General features: G+C 44.5%; 1 protein-coding gene across 3 annotated transcripts in view; it reads right to left on the minus strand.

The window, feature by feature from the left end:
- The window catches only part of LOC126471177 (protein sickie-like), a 749,505-nt gene that overhangs the window by 531,173 nt on the left and 197,657 nt on the right, over window positions 1-20,675 (minus strand). The window contains exon 1 of one of the 3 annotated variants that reach the window (XM_050099284.1): window positions 8,853-8,903. The exons of the other annotated variants lie outside the window; for them this stretch is intronic. The gene's annotated coding sequence lies outside the window, so the exon portion shown is untranslated. Of the gene's footprint in view, window positions 1-8,852; window positions 8,904-20,675 lie in introns of those variants that run through there. 3 annotated transcript variants of the gene reach the window in all.

Here is a 20,675-nt window from a genome sequence, read left to right on the forward strand (position 1 = left end):
AAATTAGGCAGTTGCACGCGGAAATCCAAGCGGCCCGCCAGAGATGGTGTTGCCGAATGTGTTCCTCGTTTGGTTTCCTAAAACCGAACAAGGCAGCGATACAAAAATTGGACGCGAGACGGTAGTAATGATCGAAACCGACCCAAAGGCTGAGCGGTCTCGTACGCTATCATCTGCGCTATGAGAACAACTGACACTAATTCTATCTGCCGGGCTGCTCGAATTTACGCGCGCAACGGCCTGATTGGCTAAATTCAATACTAACTAAACTGGAAACGGTGCAACGTAACAAATTTTTTTCTTAACGTTATTTCTCATCACAACTTACCCTTACAAGCTTTTCAGACTGTTTCTGATCATCGTGCATAGGGGGCGATCAAAAAATTTCCGTTTGAGGGCGTCGCTGCAGGGAACATCGCGACGCCGATGCGGGTATATAAGCACCGACAGGTAGGCAAGGGGGTTAGTGTGACGTTCCGTGTCTTTTTGAGGTGCATGCGGTACATGCGGAAACGTGAATTGTGGCGACATTATTACCAAATGCGAACAGACAGGATGAGCGTGTTCTTTTCTTGGCTGCTGAAGGACAAACAGCGGTAGACATCCATCGGAGAATGAATAATGTGTATGGAGCAGTGTGTCTGTCGAAAACCATCTTTGTGGAACGGCTCCCCAATGGGTGTTGCTGCTTCATGATAATGCACTACCCCATATCGCAAATGTCATTACACGGAACTTGGGCCATTTCAAGTGGAAGACACTCGAGCACCCGCCCTGTAGTCCTGATCTCTCTCCGTGCGATTATCACACCTTCGATTCCTTAAAAAAGGCCTCGAAGAGTCGACAATTCCTGCCGGATGAGAATGCGCAGCAGGCAGTTGCGTACTTCGTCACGCAGCAGGCCACGTTATCTTACCAAACATATACCTTCAGCCCGGTGCGTCGGTAGGATGATTGCTTCAATGCTCGTTGTGATTTTGCGTGATTGGCGTATCGACTCGGGAATGTACGGCCTTCGAACGGAAACTTTTTGATCGCCCCGTATAAATAATCTAGTGGATAACGTTCGAAGAATGAGGTTTTTCGCGGTCGGTGCTGTTGTCTACAGAATGGCTGCAATACCAGGAGACTATTGTGAAACGCAGGAAGACCTGCAGAGGATCGACTGACAGCTAACCCTGAACGTAAATAAATGTGACTTATTTCGCATTAATATGCGTAGTGGTCCATTACTGTTCTATTAAACTTCCTCTTCTTTTTCTTGTGCCTTTGTCCGGCATCGGCACGGTTATGAACGGACTTGGCATGGTGAATTTAAGGGTGGCAGGATGCCTGTCGCCACTCAGTTAAACCCCGAGACGGACTGTGTGTACGCCAACTTTCTGCGTACCGTGTTATTCATGCGGAAGTGGCCGAATGTTTTTTAAATTTTACGAATCGTATAACTGAGGCGGACGTGGGTACCAGTCCGGTATTCATCTAGTGGGATGTGGGATACGGCCTACGAGCTACATCCAGGCTGGCCTGCACACCGACCCTCTTCGTTAATACGCCGGACGCATTCGATCCGGGACCGGAGCACCGCCCTGCCGAGGAAGCGGCGCTTTAACACGCGCGGCTAACAGGGCAGATCGTTCGTGTTCTATTACAATGGTGCTGACAAGTCAGCGGAAGCAGTAAGAGCCATAAAAGACCTAAGTGTAACAGTCCGAAGCGACCTAAAGTGGAATGGCCACAAAACTAGTATACAGAAAAACAGGTGTTAACCTGAAATTTATTGGAAGAATCTCAGGGAAATTATGTTCATCCGTAAAAGAAGTGGTTTGCGAGAGCTCGTTCTACTAGTTCGTGAGTGTTGGATTAACAGACAGGAGAGAGAGAGAGAGAGAGAGAGAGAGAGAGAGAGAGAGAGAGACGATCCAACGAAGAGCGGCGCGTTTCGTCACGGGACTGTTGCTTTACTGAGAACGCCACAAGAGGCGTTGTGCATCACGAAGAGGTTTTCTGCTAAAATTCCGAGAGAGATACGAGGAGTCACGCAGCATATTACCCTCTCACACATAAGTGATGCTTGGTAGCCGCGTGATCTAGGGCCGTCTTGTCAGGGTCCGCGCGTCCCCCCCCCCCCCCCCCCCCTCCGTTCGCGCAGATTAAGTAGTGCGTAAGCTTAGGGACCGATGACCTCAGCAGTTTGGTCCCATAAGACCCTACCACAACAAATTTCCAAAATGCGTGATGCTGATGATGACCATGATATTTGGTTTGTGGGGCGCTCACCTGCGCGGTTATCAGTGCCCGTACAACTCCCCAATGTTTACGCAGTCCATTCTCGCCATTTTCGCGAATGATGTTGAAATGATGAGGTCAACAGAAATACCCAGTCCCCGGCCGGAGAAAATCCCCGACCCGAACGGGAATCGAACGCGGGATCACGTGATACAGAGGTAACAATGCTAGCCGCTAGACCACGAGCTGCTGACCACACATACGTCTTGCGAAATGACCAAACATGATAAGAGACGTTAGAGGTCAAATGGCTCTGAGTACTATGGGACTTAACTTCTGAGGTCATTAGTCCCCTAGAACTTAGAACTACTTAAACCTAACTAACCTAAGGACATCACACACGTCCATGCCCGAGGCAGAATTCGAACCTGCGACCGTAGCGGTCGCGCGGTTCCAGACTGTAGCGCCTAGAACCGCTCGGCGATCCCGGCCGGCCATTAGAGCTCATATGGAGGTTTACCGTCCACCAGTCTTCCCACAGTCCGCCTCCATAGCTGAGTTGTAAGCGCAGCAGAATGCCATGCGAGGACTCCGGGTTCACTTACCGGCTGGGTCGGAGATTTTCTCCGCCCAGGGACTGGGTGTTGTGTTCTGTTTATCATCATATCATCCTTACTGACACACAAGCCGCCGAAATGGCGTCAACTAAAACGACTTGCACCAGGCGACCGGTCTACCAGACGGAAGGCCCTCGCCACACGACAGTTCATTTCGGTCTTCCACACATCATTCGCTCACGAATGGATGAGGGAAAGAGGCGGGGGAGGGGGGGGGGGGCACGATGATAATGATACAAGAAATAGCCGGCGCCATACACCGAAAGGTGGCTTGCGGCATATAGATGTAAATGGCGTGTTCCTTAATACAAGCAAAACTTAATTACCTCAAATATTTAAATTTCTAGCCCGCAGATGTATCGCACAGCTGCTCAAGTTGGAATCACTGTAAGTAGTGCTTCCTCTGGCTATATCGGGACATTGTAAATTAGATATTACAAGTGGTCCCACGGGGAAAATTGTGAGCAGTTTACTTTACCGATCAAAGTAGCTAAACAGACAGGTTATCTCAAGATCTCAAGTTGTCATTCCTCCCCCAAATATTTGGTCCACATGAACTCTGACAGCACGCTACAAATATGATATTTCCTCGTCACGGCATGGTTAACAAATACATATTTATGAAGCCTCTTTTAGCTCAAATTTTTTTGGAAATTTGTGGTAAGTTCCTATGTGGCCAAACTGCTGAGGTCATCGGTCCCTAGGCTTACACACTACTTTATCTAACTTAAACTAACTTACGCTAAGGATAACACAAACAGCTATGCCCGAGGGAGGACTCGAATGGTCGAAGGGGGGAGGCGCACGAACCGTGGCAAGGTCCCCGAGACCGCGCGGCTCTTACAGTTCAGCAGAAGTGTTGGTTTTTTTTACTTTTGATTCGATCTTGCTTTAACCGTAATTGCGAAAGCGGATCATCTACGGTCAAAGGACTATATTCAAAATTTTGTCTACTCAGTAAGCACTATAAACCCTGTAAATAACGCGAATAGTAGAAGGGGGGGGGGGGGGGGGTAGCCGCTGTGTCTCAAGCGCCTTGCCACGGTTCGCGTGGCTTACCCCGTCGGAGGTTCGAGTCCTCACTCGGGCATAGGTGTGTGTGTGTGTTGTCCTAAGCGTATGTTAGTTTAAGTAGTGGGTAAGCTTAGGGACCGATGACCTCAGAAGTTTGGTGCCATAAAGACCTCACTGCAAGTTTCCAAAAACTAGAGGGGGAATTTTCGAGTTCTGGTCACAACAAATAACAGAAGAATTCGAGTTGTGGGTCGAACATTTCTACAAGAGATTAGTCCCTGCGTTCGGGCTTTGTCTTATCTAAATGATACCTCTGTAGCAGTCTTCGCAACAGGCCTTGACACGAACGGCTAAAGAGAAGATCTAAAGTCTCGGAGATACGAACAGTTAATACTCCGCTACATTCCCTCCATTGTGTAATGTTCGTTCCATTTCCCTGCGTTTACTAGCAAAGGCAAGCAGAACAAATGGAGGTAATAAAACCGGTTGGAGTTAGCCGTTGCAATAACACACTCTCCGGCATCGTTCTTAACTGCTGGAGCAGGATTTGTAACACCGCGCGTAACAGAGTATCGGGCTTTTTGGACGAAAATGTTCCTCGTTATACACTGTATTCGTTGGACGCGTCTAAATTACAAACAATACTTTGTTGTCTAAAGAAAAAAGTTTATCTGGAGTTCGTAGAGGGGGTATATTGTCGTAAAAGTTGATAACGCTGCAAATACTTAATTCAGACTATTACGCAACACCGCCGCACTCGATAACAGGTGATAGCTACTTTGTTTCTCCCATACGCGTTAGCACTGCGTGTATACAAAATCACTCCAGTCTTCTGTTTTCACTGTTCCAGAACGGTAGTGCAATTGGCCGTAACAGACTGCAGAAGTTTGCTCCAAAACATGTTGACCCCAGTTTCATAAAGAAAACTGATACACTTATAATGAATATTATGAAAGTCAACAGAGTAAACAAAGCACTGGCGAAGACGGTAAAATGTTAAGTGGATTTGGGATATGCTCATTTAAAAAATGATGAAATACGTGATGATTTACAGCAGGGAAGGTAGGGCAAACTTAAAAGTATTAAATGTATCTCCTCAGAGCCGAATATCAGTTTAGGTGGAAGAGCAAAACAAAAATAGTAAGATGAACATAACGTATGGAAACACAGTAAATGGAAATATTATAGACAAGTAATCTTCCTTCGGATCCCTTGTTTTTCGTAATCCGAATAAGATTCAATCTCCCGTCCTCAGTAATCTTCACTGACGAAAACATACGGAGTTCCCTAACTGAGAGTGTGGCGCCGTAAGAATATTTGACATAAATAACATTTTATTCGGATATAAGTTATTTGTAAACCATTAAATAGAGTTTTTACAGCAGTTATAATAACTCTTCTCCGTGACAATGCTATATTAATGCTAAACTCAACAAGAAAGTTTTTCAATAAATGTAACGTAGGCTTGTAACATACTAGAAAATCCTTAAAACATTGAGAGGTAAGTGTATGTTGGAACAGACCAAAATCAGTTGTTGCCAGAAAAGAAAAAACATCTAATTCCTGAGCAGTATTTAAGCCACTGGTAGTGCCTGAAGTAATCTAGCGTACCCTTAAACTTTAAGAACCTTTCTTCGACTATAGGCACTAATAATTCCTCTGAACATGTGAGTTGGTGTCTCAGAGGATAAAATCCTCAAAATTACACCGGAAATGGAGATTTAAATTTAGTGGATATTAGGGAAAAATTTATTACTCTTTTCATGAAGGATATCTTGCATCACTGGAACTACGCGACAGAAAGCCTTACAAGCTATTTAATTAAAGAAGCGCCATTCGACTTACAGGCCATCCACTGACTCCTGCAACACCTTCGAACGATTTTTACAGACACAACTGTATGTGCAAGGCAATAAACCGAAGAGTCACAAGTAAATAAGTGTACAACGGAGACACCATAATGAAACGGAAAAAAACCGAAGATATCTACAAAAACAGAAACTGGGAACAAATATGCGTCAATATAGAACAATATACCTCGGTGGGTGATACAGGGAAAGGAGCACAGGAAGTCAACAAATAATAAAATTAGATGATGATTAACAGAAACCCTCAGCTGCCGACAGGTGTTGTTGATATACCTCGATGTGGACAGCTGAAAATGTGTGCCCCGACCGGGACTCGAACCCGGGATCTCCTGCTTACATGGCAGACGCCACCGAGGATACAGATGAATAGCACGACTGCAGGGACTTATCCCTTGCACGCTTCCCGTGAGACTCACATGCCCAACTGTCCACAATTCTACATATGTAATGTACCTTATAGACAGCTGAGGGTTTCAGTTAATCATCATTTATTCCAGTGAAAAGTTGCACGGTCATCAACAGTATCTCTTCTTTCGAGAACAGTTACTGTCTTCATATATATAAGTAATAAAGTGTTCGAAAAGACTTTAGTCTCTCGCCCTCCTATCCGTCACGCAATTTGTAACACACGGTAGGACATGCACTGATAAGTTTCGAGCCGCCAGCCATTGGGAAATGTAAGAGAGAAAAGCTGACTGTTGTACATAGGACACCACTTTACACAATAACTACAGAATACATACTGCTTCCATACAAGGCATCTTACCCGAGAATGAGGGAGACGCATACTACAGGCTGCTTGCAACTACGTGACATCGAAGAAAAACGAGGAAAGTCTGGAGGATGGTTCAAATGGCTCTGAGCACTATGGGACTTAACATCTATGGTCATCAGTCCCCTAGAACTTAGAACTACTTAAACCTAACTAACCTAAGGACAGCACACAACACCCAGTCATCACGAGGCAGAGAAAATCCCTGACCCCGCCGGGAATCGAACCCGGGAACCCGGGCGTGGGAAGCGAGAACGCTACCGTACGACCACGAGCTGCGGACCAAAGTCTGGAGGATCACTGGTATTAAATCATTACGAAATCCATCCAGAAACTTAAGTTATATAATAAGAACTTCGCAATTTCCCTAATAGTAATTACGCTGTACCAAGTTGTCAAAAGGAAACAACGGGCACAGCTGTCCCCACACAATTTCCATATTGAGGACTGAGATGTGGGTTACAATTTATATAAACATTTATGAACTGAGTTTGTATTCTATTATAATTATTTAATTTTGTGAACAAGTAATTAATTGTTAAATAATTTAATTTGTTAATTTGGTAGAAGACAGCAGGAATGTGCAAGAATAAAAATCAAATGTTTTTTTTTAAAGACATTATGGTCGCTCTAACCGTTATATATATATTAGTTATCAGTCTTCTGACTTTCGATGAGGCCCACAACGAATTTCTCTCTTACGTCAACCTCTTCACCTCAGATTTGCACATGCACCCTACATCCTCAATTATTTGTTGGATGTATTCCAATCTCTGTCTTCCCCTACAGTTTATTCCCTGATGTCTTAACACATGTCCTATCATCCTATCCCTTTTTGTCAATGTTTTACATATGTTCCTTTTTCGCCGATTCTGTGGAGAACTTCCACAGTCATTATCTTATCAGTCCACCTAGTTTTCGACATCCTTCTATAGCACCACATCTCGGAACTGTATATTCATAAAATCCAATAGTACAATTTCAGCCTTGTGGCCATTGTCAAGTGGAGTACTGAGAAAATTGTGCTTCACTTCCAGGTCTTTTTCACGTCCATAGCCGGCCGATGTGGCCGAGCTGTTCTAGGCGCTTCAGTCTGGAACCGCGAGACCACTACGGTCGCAGGTTCGAATCCTGCCTCGGGCATGGATGTGTGTGATGTCCTTAGGTTAGTTAGGTTTAAGTAATTCTAAGTTCTAGGGAACTGATGACCTCAGATGTTAAGTCCCATAGTGCTCAGAGCCATTTGAACCATTTCACGTCCATAGGCTCCTCCCGCCAGAGGTTCCAGTCCTCCCTTGGGCGTGTGTGTGTGTGTGTGTGTTTGTGTGTATTGTTCTTAGCATAAGTTAGTTTAAGTAGTGTGTAAGTCGAGGGACCGATGACCTCAGCAGTTTGGTCCCTTAGGAATTCTCTCTCTCTCTCTCTCTCTCTCTCTCTCTCTCTCTCTCTCTCTCTCTCTCTCTCTCACACACACACACACACACACACATGCGTATATATATATATATATATATATATATATATATATATATATATATATATATATATGTCCATAGGCTGTGTACTTAATGTTGTTGTCACCTTTTGCATGAACAGGATTAAAATACTACATATGCTAGGAGTACTGCACTTGATAGTGGTCTCACGGCCGAAATTACAATAGTGGGCGCTGCGCGTAAATGGTGTTTACAGTCGCCGAGGACCACGATGTCCATTCAAAAAAAGTTTCAACTACGAACCCTAGCCCCGAAAGGTTTGAGGCTCAATCCCCAGTCTGTCCTGGGCAATCTTCTGCCACTAATCGCTTCGTTCAGCTCAAGCAGTGGGTTGTTAATGTGAAAAATTTGCGCCATCGTTCGGAATCCACTTTTAAGCTTTTTGCACCGACATAGCTGGCTGGTTAAGACAATTCAAAGGACAAGCCATCTCCAGTAGGAGTAGGATAATGCCTAGCAAAGCACTGTTGCCTTTCGTCCAACCTCCGGCTTGGGGAGAGCTTTACTTATATCTCTTCTTCGCAATGCTGCGCGGAGTGGCCGAACTGTTTGAGGCTCCATGTTACGGATTGCGCGGCCACTCCCGCCGGAGGTTCGAGTCCTCCCTCGGGCACGGGTGTGTGTAAGTTGTTCTTAGCAGAAGTTAGTTTAAGTAGTGTATAAGTCTTGGGACCGATGACCTCGGCAGTTTGGTTCCTCAGGAATTCACACACATTTTCTTCTTCGCAGTATTTCGTCTGCTTCAAAACTGAAAAACCAACGATAGGATCTCGACTTGTTTTAATCTAACGAGCCGCGCACAAAACGAACTGAAGCAGCGTGCGAATTAATAGATGTGTCATCGACGATCGACACTTACCGGGAGTAATGGGAGCTGGGCCGCTCGTGGACAGCGGTGCGCTCCGTCCGACTGTCAGCGTCGCAGTGCGAGAAGAGCTTCCGCGGCGGTTTTTCGCGGACGCGTTTCGCAAGCAGCGTGCGGCGTGCGGCGTGCGGCGGCGACGGCAGCCTCAGAGACTGTCGGCGACATCCGGCGCTGCAGCGGCGGCAGGCGGCGGGTCGGCGGGCACGTTGCGCGTCCCCGCAGCTATCACACATTAGGCACGTCCGCGATGCTCTCCGCCCCACCCCGGCGCAGCAGCCGCCTACACGGACGCGACACCCAGGATCTGCTCACCGCACGCACTCGGCACATCCGTGTCGACGCGCACTTCCATTTACGCATATCCACAACAGATTAGACTGCAACTTCATCTTCTTCTTCTCCTTCTTCACAACCGTCTACCTTTCAATTGACTGGCACCTCTCCACCTGGCTCTATTAGACGCTCATTTCTGCATAATTAGACTCTCATGTAGGATCTACGGCTTGTTTTAAAAACGGCAGTCGCGGTCTCCCTCTGGGCCGACCGACCGCCGTGTCAACCTCATCAATGGCGCCATCTGGATGCAGTATGGAGGGGTGTCTGGCCAGCATACCGCTCTCCAGTTCGTTGTTGGCTTTGCACATTTTGGTGTCGCTACTTCTCACTCAAGTAGCTCCCCAGCTGGCATCAGGATGGAAAACTCTCTGACAGTACCGGCAATTAAACCTGGGACCTTCCCACACTAGTCAGCCATGCTGACCACCTTTTTCCCTTTCTTACTTTCTATCTGTTTCTTCGCTGTTTTTCATTACTGATTCTGTGCGGATATTACACGTCGTCTTTCAGATCCTATCGAGGAGAACTTTAAATCGCTCTGAGCACTACGGGACAACATCTGATGTCATCAGTCCCCTAGACTTAGAACTACTTAAACCTAACCAACCTAAGGACATCACACACATCCATGCCCGAGGCAGGATTCGAATCTGTGACCGCAGCAGCAGCGCGGTGCCGGACTGAAGCGCATAGAACCGCTCGGCCACAGCGGCCGGCGATGAGAACTTCAATCAGTTTTTTTTTACTACAGGGACTGGCGTGTCCTCTGACCGTACACGCTGAGCTACCGCACCGGCTACCACTCAACTACGGAGGCGGACGGAAAGCAACGAGAAGCTACCACATACAACATCTCAGAACAGCAAACCATTTGCATTTATGCTGTACCCTTCTGGAACCAAACTTTCCGATTGTAAAATAGTCACCGATTCGGAACCCCAGTCGGGGAAAGTCTCAGAGGGGATAAATAATAGTAACCGAGACAAAAATAAAGCAAAGACAATGTAGGGCTGTTTTTTTATGCTAGTTGCATAGGGGACTTAGTAGATGAAGTTTTTATAAGGAACCCATATCCAGAAATGTACCGTTCGAATTCAAGATAAGTTTGAAGATAGGATTACTTTCAATTCTTGCGCTTCACGGTACGCACACAGCGGAGACAGTGGGCTCTCACCTGTGTGCTCTACAAGAACAATGTTTCGAGTACTCGTCGTCAAGTTCTATGCTACGTGACGAAGAACGTCCTGTTCAAAATCGAGAGTGCGTCGCCGTCCGTGCGCACCACAGTCAACGCTTCTACTTGCGAAGGTACCACTTCATCGTAGCCGTTGTGATTGGACGGAAACGATATGTGATGTCATAATTACAACGAGGACTGACGGCGGTGCCCTCTTCTCAGTACCGAGAAGAGGGACATTTGGAAGTTGTACGTCCGATCCTCAAACTGACTTTATATCGAAACGGCGCCCTTTGGGAAATGGGTTCCTTATCAAGACAGTACCTACTATGCCTCCTCTATGTGGTATCGATAGCTACGATGCCACGGCGTAGGCTCTGGGCACTATGGGACTTAACATCTGAGGTCATCAGTCCCCTAGAACTTAGTACTACTTAAACCTAACTAACCTAAGGACATCACAGACATCCACGCCCGAGGCAGGATTCGTACCTGCGACCGTAGCGGTTGCTCGGTTCCGGACTGAAGCGCCTAGAACCGCTCGGCCACACCGGCCGCCACGGCGTAGGTATAAGTTCTTAGGTTGGCACTACGACACCGACACTGACGACAGCGCCCTCTAGCCGGCGCCCTCTAGCGCCGCTCCAGATTCAGCCCATTTGATCAAGAGCAGAGGGTCAAGCAACTTAGCTTCTACTTCATAGGGGGCTAGCCATGACAGACTTTGACTTTGTTACTTCAATGACAGTTTGTCCAACTATTCGTAACTGTTAGCTTTGATACATGAACGGCTTCGCACCTCCGCGTTCATCTGTGCGCAAAGTTAAGTAATACTATAATTTGTATATGTTCATACACCAGTAAAAGAGCTTTAAGCTATACGCATTGCCGAAGTACTTCACCTTTTCCTGCTCCTACTCGCGTCCTTCACTCTCCACCTATTTTGCAGAAGCAGTTCAGAGGAGCAGATCCACGCGCCGCCTATCCAGGCGGGATACAAAACACTCTACAGCCCTAGAAACCTAACACGAATAGTGAAACACTGTATAAATAAGTGGTAACGAGGAATGTTAGATCAATGCGAGTCTGTGGCAAACTGGAGAACATAAAATGGTAGATGGTAAGGTTACTGATACATAGACACTACGCAAAAAATTATTAATATAAAATATACACATTTTGGGTACACATTTTTCTAGGTAACGTATTTAAGTGATTAACAGTGGAAGATCACAGGTTAATATAATCACTAGGTAAGCCCTGGAAAATAGGAAATGCTAGCCGTTAATAACCGGTGTAACCACCAGAATGTTGAATGCAAGCTTGCAAACGCCTACGCATTTTCTTGTACAGGTGCCGGATGTTAGTTTGTGGGCTGGAGTTCCATGCCTGTTGGTCGGTTAATACAGGGACGGTTAATGCTGGTTGTGAATGACGTTGGAGTTGTCGTCCCATGACGTCCCATACGTGTTCGATTGCAGATTCATCTGGTGATCTAGCAGGCCGAGGCAACGTGTCAACACACTGTAGAGCAAGTTGGGTTACAACAGCGGTATGTGGGCGAAACACCCCTGGAATGCTGTTAATGAATTGCAGAACTAAAGATCGAATCACCAGACTGATGTACAATTTTGCACTCAGGCTGCGTCAGATAACCACGAGAGTGCTCCTGTTGTTATATGAAGTCCCATCCTAGGCCGTAACTCCAGGTGTAGGTCCAAAGCGTCTATCACGCACACAGGTTGGTTGCAGGCCCTCAACTGGCCTCCTCCTGACCAACACATGCCCATCACTGGCACCGAGGCAGAAACAGCTTTCATCAGAAAACACAACGGATCTCCAGCCTGACCCCCAATGAGCTCTCGCTTGACACCGCTGAAATCGCAGATGGCGGTGATCTGGGGTCAGTGGAATGCACCGTACAGGGCGTCTGGCTGCTTGCTGTTTTTGAAGTAACAGATTTGTAACAGTTCATTGTGTCACTGTGGTGCCAACTGGCGCTCAGAGTCCTGCTGCAGATGCAGCACGATGCGCCAGAGCCATAAGCCGAACGCGATGGTCTTCCCCCTCGGTAGTGCCACGAGGCTTACAATCCGGTGACCACCGCTGACTGCAATCATGATGTACAGTAGCTAAATTCCTGACAAGTCTTTCTGCAATATCGCAGAAAGAACATTCAGCTTCTCGAAGCCCTATTACATGACCTCGTTCAAACTCAGTGACGTTTTGTTAATCGCATCCTTGTCGCCTTAAACGTATTTTTAGTAACATCAACTCACCACGTCGAATCTCAAAGGTAACTAACGCTCACGACCTTTACAGTGTATGTATTGAAATCAAATCTTATTTGCAGCTTCATACTGGTGCTACTAGCGCTACTCTTATTGCCACTGGCGCGAAATTTTAATAGACATCAGCTTTCAGGTGTAGAAACACGCCTACCCAACTTTCGATTGTTGCACAGTTCCTTCTTAGTGTTGCAATTTGTTTTTGTCATTGCGTTAGGAATGAGTGAAATTAAATGGGAAGATGAAACAATGGCAGGTACCTGCTATAAAGTGGCACAATAATGGTAAGTAAACTGAACGTAGAACCAGTAGATTTCGCTGTCATCCAAGTGTACATGGCGTCCGTTCTAAGAGTCGTAGGCGCATTTTCTGTGGTGTTTCGGCAGATATTTACAATTTCGTTTTTGCAATGTGTAGCTGGAGTCAGCACAAACAAATACTGCCTATCACGTCTTTCATATGACGACCAGTGTCGACGAAAACCGTCGGTTCGTTTCCGGTTACATACACACACACACACACACACACACACACACACACACACACACACAGATATATATTTCCAAATTTTTTTGTGCGATTTTCGTTTTATCGATATGTATTAACAGGTACAGTAAAACAAGAAGAATAATCAGTACTCCAGTACTAACAGCACCGCCGTGGCCCGCGCTGACTGCTAAAATCATGCAGCAGCGCTTCTAAGTTGTTGCTGGTGTACTACGTCAGTAGGAGATTGTGAGATGTATTTATTTTATAGTGATCGCATTGAGGAGATCACTGATAGTCAAATTCTAAGCATATCTAAAGTTACTGTAACGTAAATTTGAGTTTTTACTACTGCTGTTATGAGTGATTTCGAAATGATAACACTGGAGCAGTCTCTACTTTTGATATAAAGTTATTCAATCCTAGGCTCATTTTTGCTTGTTACTTAGGAGCATAGTTTGCTTTACCCATTATGGGTTCATGGAAGTTTCGAAATGTGGGATTTTGTCTAGGAAAAATGCGAAATAGCTTTTAAATATTTCTCATAAAATGAAGGGTGGCTGAATTCTGTGTGTCCCAATGGTTCCAAAGTGAAACCACAACTTTAAAACAATTCGTTGTTTACTTTTTGCCTATTCATTCCTATATTAGTTGCTTACTATGACGATAAAGGTTAATTTTGTGAAAAAATTGTAAATTATATTAAAAAGTGAAATTACCTCCCTAAAATAATAGATTAGTGGCTTCTGTTTTGGTAAAAGTTAATTTTGTGAAAAATTTTAAAAATTATTTTTTCTGTGCTGTTGGGCACAAAGGGTTAATACATAACGATAAAACAAATACCGCACTAGACTAATGTGGGACTGCTCTGTCGAATGGGAACGTGAAATTCCGTTTTATAAAAAAAAATTTGTTTGTCACGTGAAGCAAATCGACGCTTTCCGTCAACAGTGGGCTTCGAATGGAAGACGTGGTGAGCAGCATTTGTTTGGGCTGACTTCGGCTACACAATACCAAAACGAAATTGTAAATATCTGCCGAAACACCACAGAAAAGGCGCCTGACGACTCTTAGGAGGAACTCCCCGCATATGACAACATCTGCACACAGTGATGATGAAATACAAGAAGTGTATGAACAACCTGTGGAAGTTCTGCAATGTACGAAAGACGGAGAGAATCCTATTATTACGGTTGACTGGAATGCTGTCATGGGATACACATAAAAAGCTGAAGTGACATGGAGGTATGGATGAAAAAGAACTGTGAGAACTAAAGTATTCACAAATAGTTTAGGATCAGTATGATTTGCATAGTATGTGGGTGTTGCTTACAGCACATTTGTGTAAGAGTCAAAAGTTAACCCGGTGTTCACCCGTGCAAATTTTGATTTTATTATCGCGCAGAGCGCTGTCCTGAAAGTAGTACTGCCATCGCCAAAAACTCTGTTCTCTTTATCTGTAAGTTCTTTTCTTAAACATCTGAAAACAGTCGAAGCTTCGAATCACCTAATATTTGGAACGAAGACGTTTTATCCCTTTATTTGTCGCAGGATTATTCGTTTAAAGCAGAGCTGTTTTGTCCGCCATCCTTTTTCGTCTGTACTGGGCTTTAGTTTCACAAAATTATCAATAACATAAAGTGCGCCTCCTCAGTCGTCAAATCGACACGAATTTAGGATGTTCAGTTCCCAGTAAGCTGTAATATTTGCTTTCTTTTCACTATGTAAATTTCAGAAAGAGCATTGCACTAGCTATTGATGCACGCTGCTTGCAAACTCGAATAAATTCATGAATGCAGAAAATTTGATCATTTATGGCCACTTGAAGTAGCGTAGTATCGGTCTAACTATATTACAAATGAAACATAGCAATCAGTATGTTGCGCAATATTTATTACAAAAAAATGGCTCTGAGCACTATGGGACTTAACTTCTGAGGTCATCAGCCCCCTAGAACTTACAACTACTTAAACCTAACTAACCTAAGGACATCACACACATCCATGCCCGAGGCAGGATTCGAACATGCGACCGTAGTGGTCGCGCGGTTCCAGACTGTAGCGCCTAGAACCGCTCGGCCACTCCGGCCGGCTTTATAACAAAATAATCCTATTTCTGCCAGTTTGGTCAAGATATACCAAAAATTATGTGAAAAATAAAACGTGTGCTACTCTTAATAGTTGTGATGCAATGTCATTGGGAAATTGTAGATACAGGGAAAAAAATAAAATATATCTAGCTTTTTTTGTATGTTTTACTGATTCGGTGATATTATCAAAAGAATTTTCCTGACGATGAGGTGCTGAACAGTTTTTAAGGAAAAAACATTCTTATGTTTTAATGAAAAATGTCTGTCATTTACTATTTTAAATAAACTTATCTCTGATATTTCAAAATTAAAAATGTCATAAGAAATACTAATGCATGTATTTTAAAAAGTAATGCAAAGTAACACACTTTTGCCTTCTTTGCAACTTCGAAATTTTTTTACGTTCGTATGTGCAACAGGCATACGAGAAATCGCAATCATTATACATTTGTGCGGAGCGATTCAAGGACAAACGATCGCTTAACTATAGCCATAGGGAATTAATCAACGAAAAATGTTGTTACCAAACTCTATCTGACAGTTGTTTTCCGTTATACTCAACAAAATACTGTGAAAGTCTCTGCAATCTATGAGAAGGGCACTACCAATTGTGGAACGCTCTATTCTCAAATTTTCTAGCGCTTACGTTCCGATATGAATGAATAAATATACTTGCTCCAAATTCCAGTTCCTGTTATGACACGTAGGATAAAATCTGAGTTATTAGAGAGCACTCGACAATTTTCTCCTCTCGTGCCACCCACAAATGGAGCAGGAAGAGGGGGAAATCATTCTCGTGCGCTGTATACCCTCCGTACTTTGGCTTGTGGAGTACATACGTGAGTAGGCAAAACCGTAGCCATGACACATAAACATCCGTATTACAAGTAATACGCTGTAAAATAATATACTATTAAAAAGATTATTTTATTGATGGACTAGACGTGTGATACTGGAAGTCGTATATACGGTGTTACAAAAAGCTACGGCCAAACTTTCAGGAAACATTCCTCACACACAAAGAAATAAAATATTTTATCAGGACATGTGTCCGGAAACGCTTACTTTCCATGTTAGAGCTCATTTTATTACTTCTCTTCAAATCACATTAATCATGGAATGGAAACACACAGCAACAGAACGTACCAGCGTGACTTCAAACACTTTGTTACAGTAAATGTTCAAAACGTCCTCCGTTAGCGAGGATACATGCATCCACCCTCCGTCGCATGGAATCCCTGATGCGCTGATGCAGCCCTGGAGAATGGCGTACTGTATCACAGCCGTCCACAATACCAGCACGAAGAGTCTCTACATTTGGTACTGGGGTTGCTAGACAAGAGCTTTCAAATGCCCCCATAAATTAAAGTCAAGAAGGTTGAGGTCAGGAGAGCGTGGAGGCCATGGAATTGGTCCGCCTCTACCAATCCATCGGTCACCGAATCTGTTGTTGAGAAGCGTACGAACACTTTGACTGAAATGTGCAGGAGCTCCGTCGTGCATGAACCACATGTCGTGTCGTACTTGTAAAGGCACATGTTCTAGCAGCACAGGTAGAGTATCCCATATGAAATCATTATAACGTGCTCCATTAAGCGTAGGTGGAAGAACATGGGGCCCAATTAAGACATCACCAACAATGCCTGCCCAAACGTTCACAGAAAATCTGTGTTGATGACAAGATTGCACAATTGCGTGCGGATTCTCGTCAGCCCACACATTTTGATTGTGAAAATTTAAAATTTGATCACTTTGGAAGGAAGCCTCATCCGTAAAGAGAACATTTGCACTGAAATGAGGATTGACACATTGTTGGATGAACCATTCGCAGAAGTGTACCCGTGGAGGCCAATCAGCTGCTGATAGTGCCTGCACACGCTGTACATGGTACGGAAACAACTGGTTCTCCCCTAGAACTCTCCATAAAGTGACGTGGTCAACGTTACCTTGTACAGCAGCAACTTCTCTGACGCTGACATTAGGGTTATCGTCAACTGCACGAAGAATCGCCTCGTCCATTGCTGGTGTCCTCGTCGTTCTAGGTCTGTCCCCGTAGCGAGTCATAGGCTGGAATGTTCCGTGCTCCCTAAGAAGCCGATCAATTGCTTCGAACGTCTTCCTGTCGGGACACCTTCGTTCTGGAAATCTGTCTCGATACAAACGTACCGCGCCACGGCTATTGTCCCGTGCTAATCCATACATCAAATGGGCATCTGCCAACTCCGCATTTGTAAACATTGCACTGACTGCAAAACCACGTTGGTGATGAACACTAACCTGTTGATGCTACGTACTGATGTGCTTGATGTTAGTACTGTAGAGCATTGAGTCGCACGTCAGCACAAGCACCGAAGTCAACATTACCTTCCTTCAATTGGGCCAACTGGCGGCGAATCGAGGAAGTACAGTACATACTGGCGAAACCAAAATGAGCTCTAACATGGAAGTTAAGCGTTTCCGGACACATGTCCACATAACATCTTTTCTTTATTTATGTGTGAGGAATGTTTCCTGAAAGTTTGGCCGTACCTTTTTGTAACACCCTGTATATGAGTATGTAAGATTTATTGAAAAATACAGTACAGGTCGTAATACTGTCAATAAATAAAACTGACAAATCTGTAATATATTGTTGCCTTCGAAAGCAGTTAGTGACATATCTGTCTTAGTTGACTGTGATAGTGGAGTCAAGGAACGGGAACACCCTTTAAACCGAACGGAATAATATGAAATCTGCTTGTGATTTTTCGATTAAGCAACCGCTTTCAGCTTTACAGTGATGGGACTGGCTACGACAGTGGTGAGGTGACGAAGCAGCTCCGGCCACTGGGCTGAGGATGCGGTTTCCGAGAACGTCCCAGTTTCCTGAACGCTGATCGCGAACGTGTTACGCATATATACCGCACATGAGCAAACTTCCAGGAACGAGATGATATTATGAATAGCGTCAGCAGTCTTCAGCAAACGCTATCTGCTTAACAACGAATGCAACGACGCAAATTTGGAACACAAACTGAATTACAAAAAGGAAATATAATGAATTCGTCTACGTTCCAGTGAATCGGGCGTGAGATTCCCATATTTTCAAGTAATGGGACATTTTAAAGTCATTGTTCGAAAAATCAGGATCAGATGATTATAAATGAAGACGTGGTAGAATTTTTATTCATAGAGGCCTATTGGAGGAGGAGAAGATTAGTTTTTAACATCCCATAGCCGATAAGTTCATGAGAGACGGAGGACAAGCCCGTATTTGGGAAGGATGGAGGAAAGCGGTCGTGCCCGTTCGAAGGAATCATCCCGGCATTTGCCTTAAGTGATGTAGGGAAATCACGGAGAACCTAAATCAGAATGCCGGACGCGCTTTGAAGCTCAAAAATGGTTCAAATGGCTCCAAGCACTATGGGACTTAACATCTGAGGTCATCAGTCCCCTAGATTTAGAACTACTTAAACCTAACTAACTTAATGACATCACACACGTCCATGCCCGAGGCAGGATTCGAACCTGCGACGGTAGCAGCAGTGCGGTTCCGGACTGAAGCGCCTAGAACCGCTCGGCCACAGCGGTCGGCGGGTTTGAAGCGTCGTCCTCCCGAATGCGAGTCGAGTTTGCTGACCACTGCGCTACCCCGCTTGGTATGGAGGCATACTACCAAATTATTTCCACTAGACTGAATGTTATAACTTGACTGAACACGCAGTCCTGATAGAAACACAAATATAAAATGTTTTGGACTGAAGTCGACGGTGTTGGTAATTGAATGGTAGTTTGAAGTAGCATACATTTGCTCTAGAACCATAGTTTCATCAATTATCAAATTGTAAAAATCTACACAAGACTCGCTAATAACGTAGTTTATAATATGACAGAAGTCTGAGTATCTAAGAGAATAGATCAAAATTGAAATAAGTTGTCCCTTTCAGGATCATTAAATTCATGGTAACTGATTTCTTTTTTGTTGTGGACTGGCAAGACAGCCAATCCACTATGACAGGTAGCCGAAAGGCACGCGTTTAAGCTCACGCAGGCTGGCCTGAGGTCTGGAAAATGACAAGGAATTGAGACTAGCAAAAACGGTACGTAGCTTCTGGAATACTTAACTTTAATCCATAATTGGTGAACATCGCTCTTGACGGTACATGCATCACAAGATAAATAGCAAATGATAATGGCGCCTTGCTAGGTCGTAGCAAATGACGTAGCTGAAGGCTATGCTAACTATCGTCTCGGCAAATGAGAACGTAATTTGTCAGTGAACCATCGCTAGCTAAGTCGGCTGTACAACTGGGGGCGAGTGCTAGGAAGTCTCTCTAGACCTGCCGTGTAGCGGCGCTCGGTCTGCAATCACTGACAGTGGCGACACGCGGGTCCGACGTATACTACCGGACCGCGGCCGATTTAAAGGCTACCACCTAGCAAGTGTGGTGTCTGGCGGTGACACCACATTTTTTATTTAAGACGGAACAGTCTTTTACTTAATTATATCAATGATATTTTTAAAGCTTTGATTGTGTTCCGATATGTGACATGAAAGTGTATGTTGTTTTTCCATGGCCTTAATTAATTTCATCGATAAGCAGTCGACTGCTTTAACGGTAGAACATTTATTTTTATCGGTTTTCTGATTGGTGGCTCTAGATAATTTATTACATTGTATTGTCTTCCACGTCCAGTACTAAATTATGCACAACTGTCAGTACAGTCAACATTCCCATGCTATCCTTTTACATTATTTTATTTTTTAATTATCACTTACTTTCCATTATATGTGATACAGTTAATATAGTGATACTGCTTGCGATAGTCAGAGCTATGATTACTGCACCAGTTTAACGAAGAAAGAACTCGCTATTTAGAAGACCTCAGTCCCTACAATGTAAAAAACAAATAATAACATTGATAGCATACGTCGAACTCGAGGTGTGACAATACACAGTTTTTAGAGATACGAAAGTTAAATTCCAGAAATGCTCAAGCTCGCGCTGGTCTGAAGGCGCCCGGTAGCCGCACGATCTATGGCGCTTTGCCACGGTTCGCGCGGCTACCCCCGTCGGAGGTTCGAGTCCGCCCTCGGCATGGGTGTGAGTGTTGTCCCTAGCGTAAGTTACTTTAAGTTACATTAGGTAATGTGCAAGCCAAGGACCGATGACCTCAGCAGTTTGGTCCCATAGGAACTTACCACAAATTTCCAAATGTAGTTGAAACTGGCCAAGTATTCTGTAGGAAGCATCCTATCAGACCACGTAATTAGTTCAGAAAAGTAAAGACACCACATAGGAAGAAAATTCTTCCGCAGAGGGGCTTAAACTACATTTTCCGAGCAATATGCTATCAGTTACTCCACCCAAATATATCTCATAAACAGACTCAAAGCTTTACTGGGCAGAAAACTGTAGCAAGATGAAACTTTGGGACAATCCGTAAGGCGTGTTCGTGTA

This window comes from Schistocerca serialis, chromosome 3 (assembly GCF_023864345.2).
Source record: "Schistocerca serialis cubense isolate TAMUIC-IGC-003099 chromosome 3, iqSchSeri2.2, whole genome shotgun sequence".
Taxonomy (NCBI): Eukaryota; Metazoa; Arthropoda; class Insecta; order Orthoptera; family Acrididae; genus Schistocerca; species Schistocerca serialis.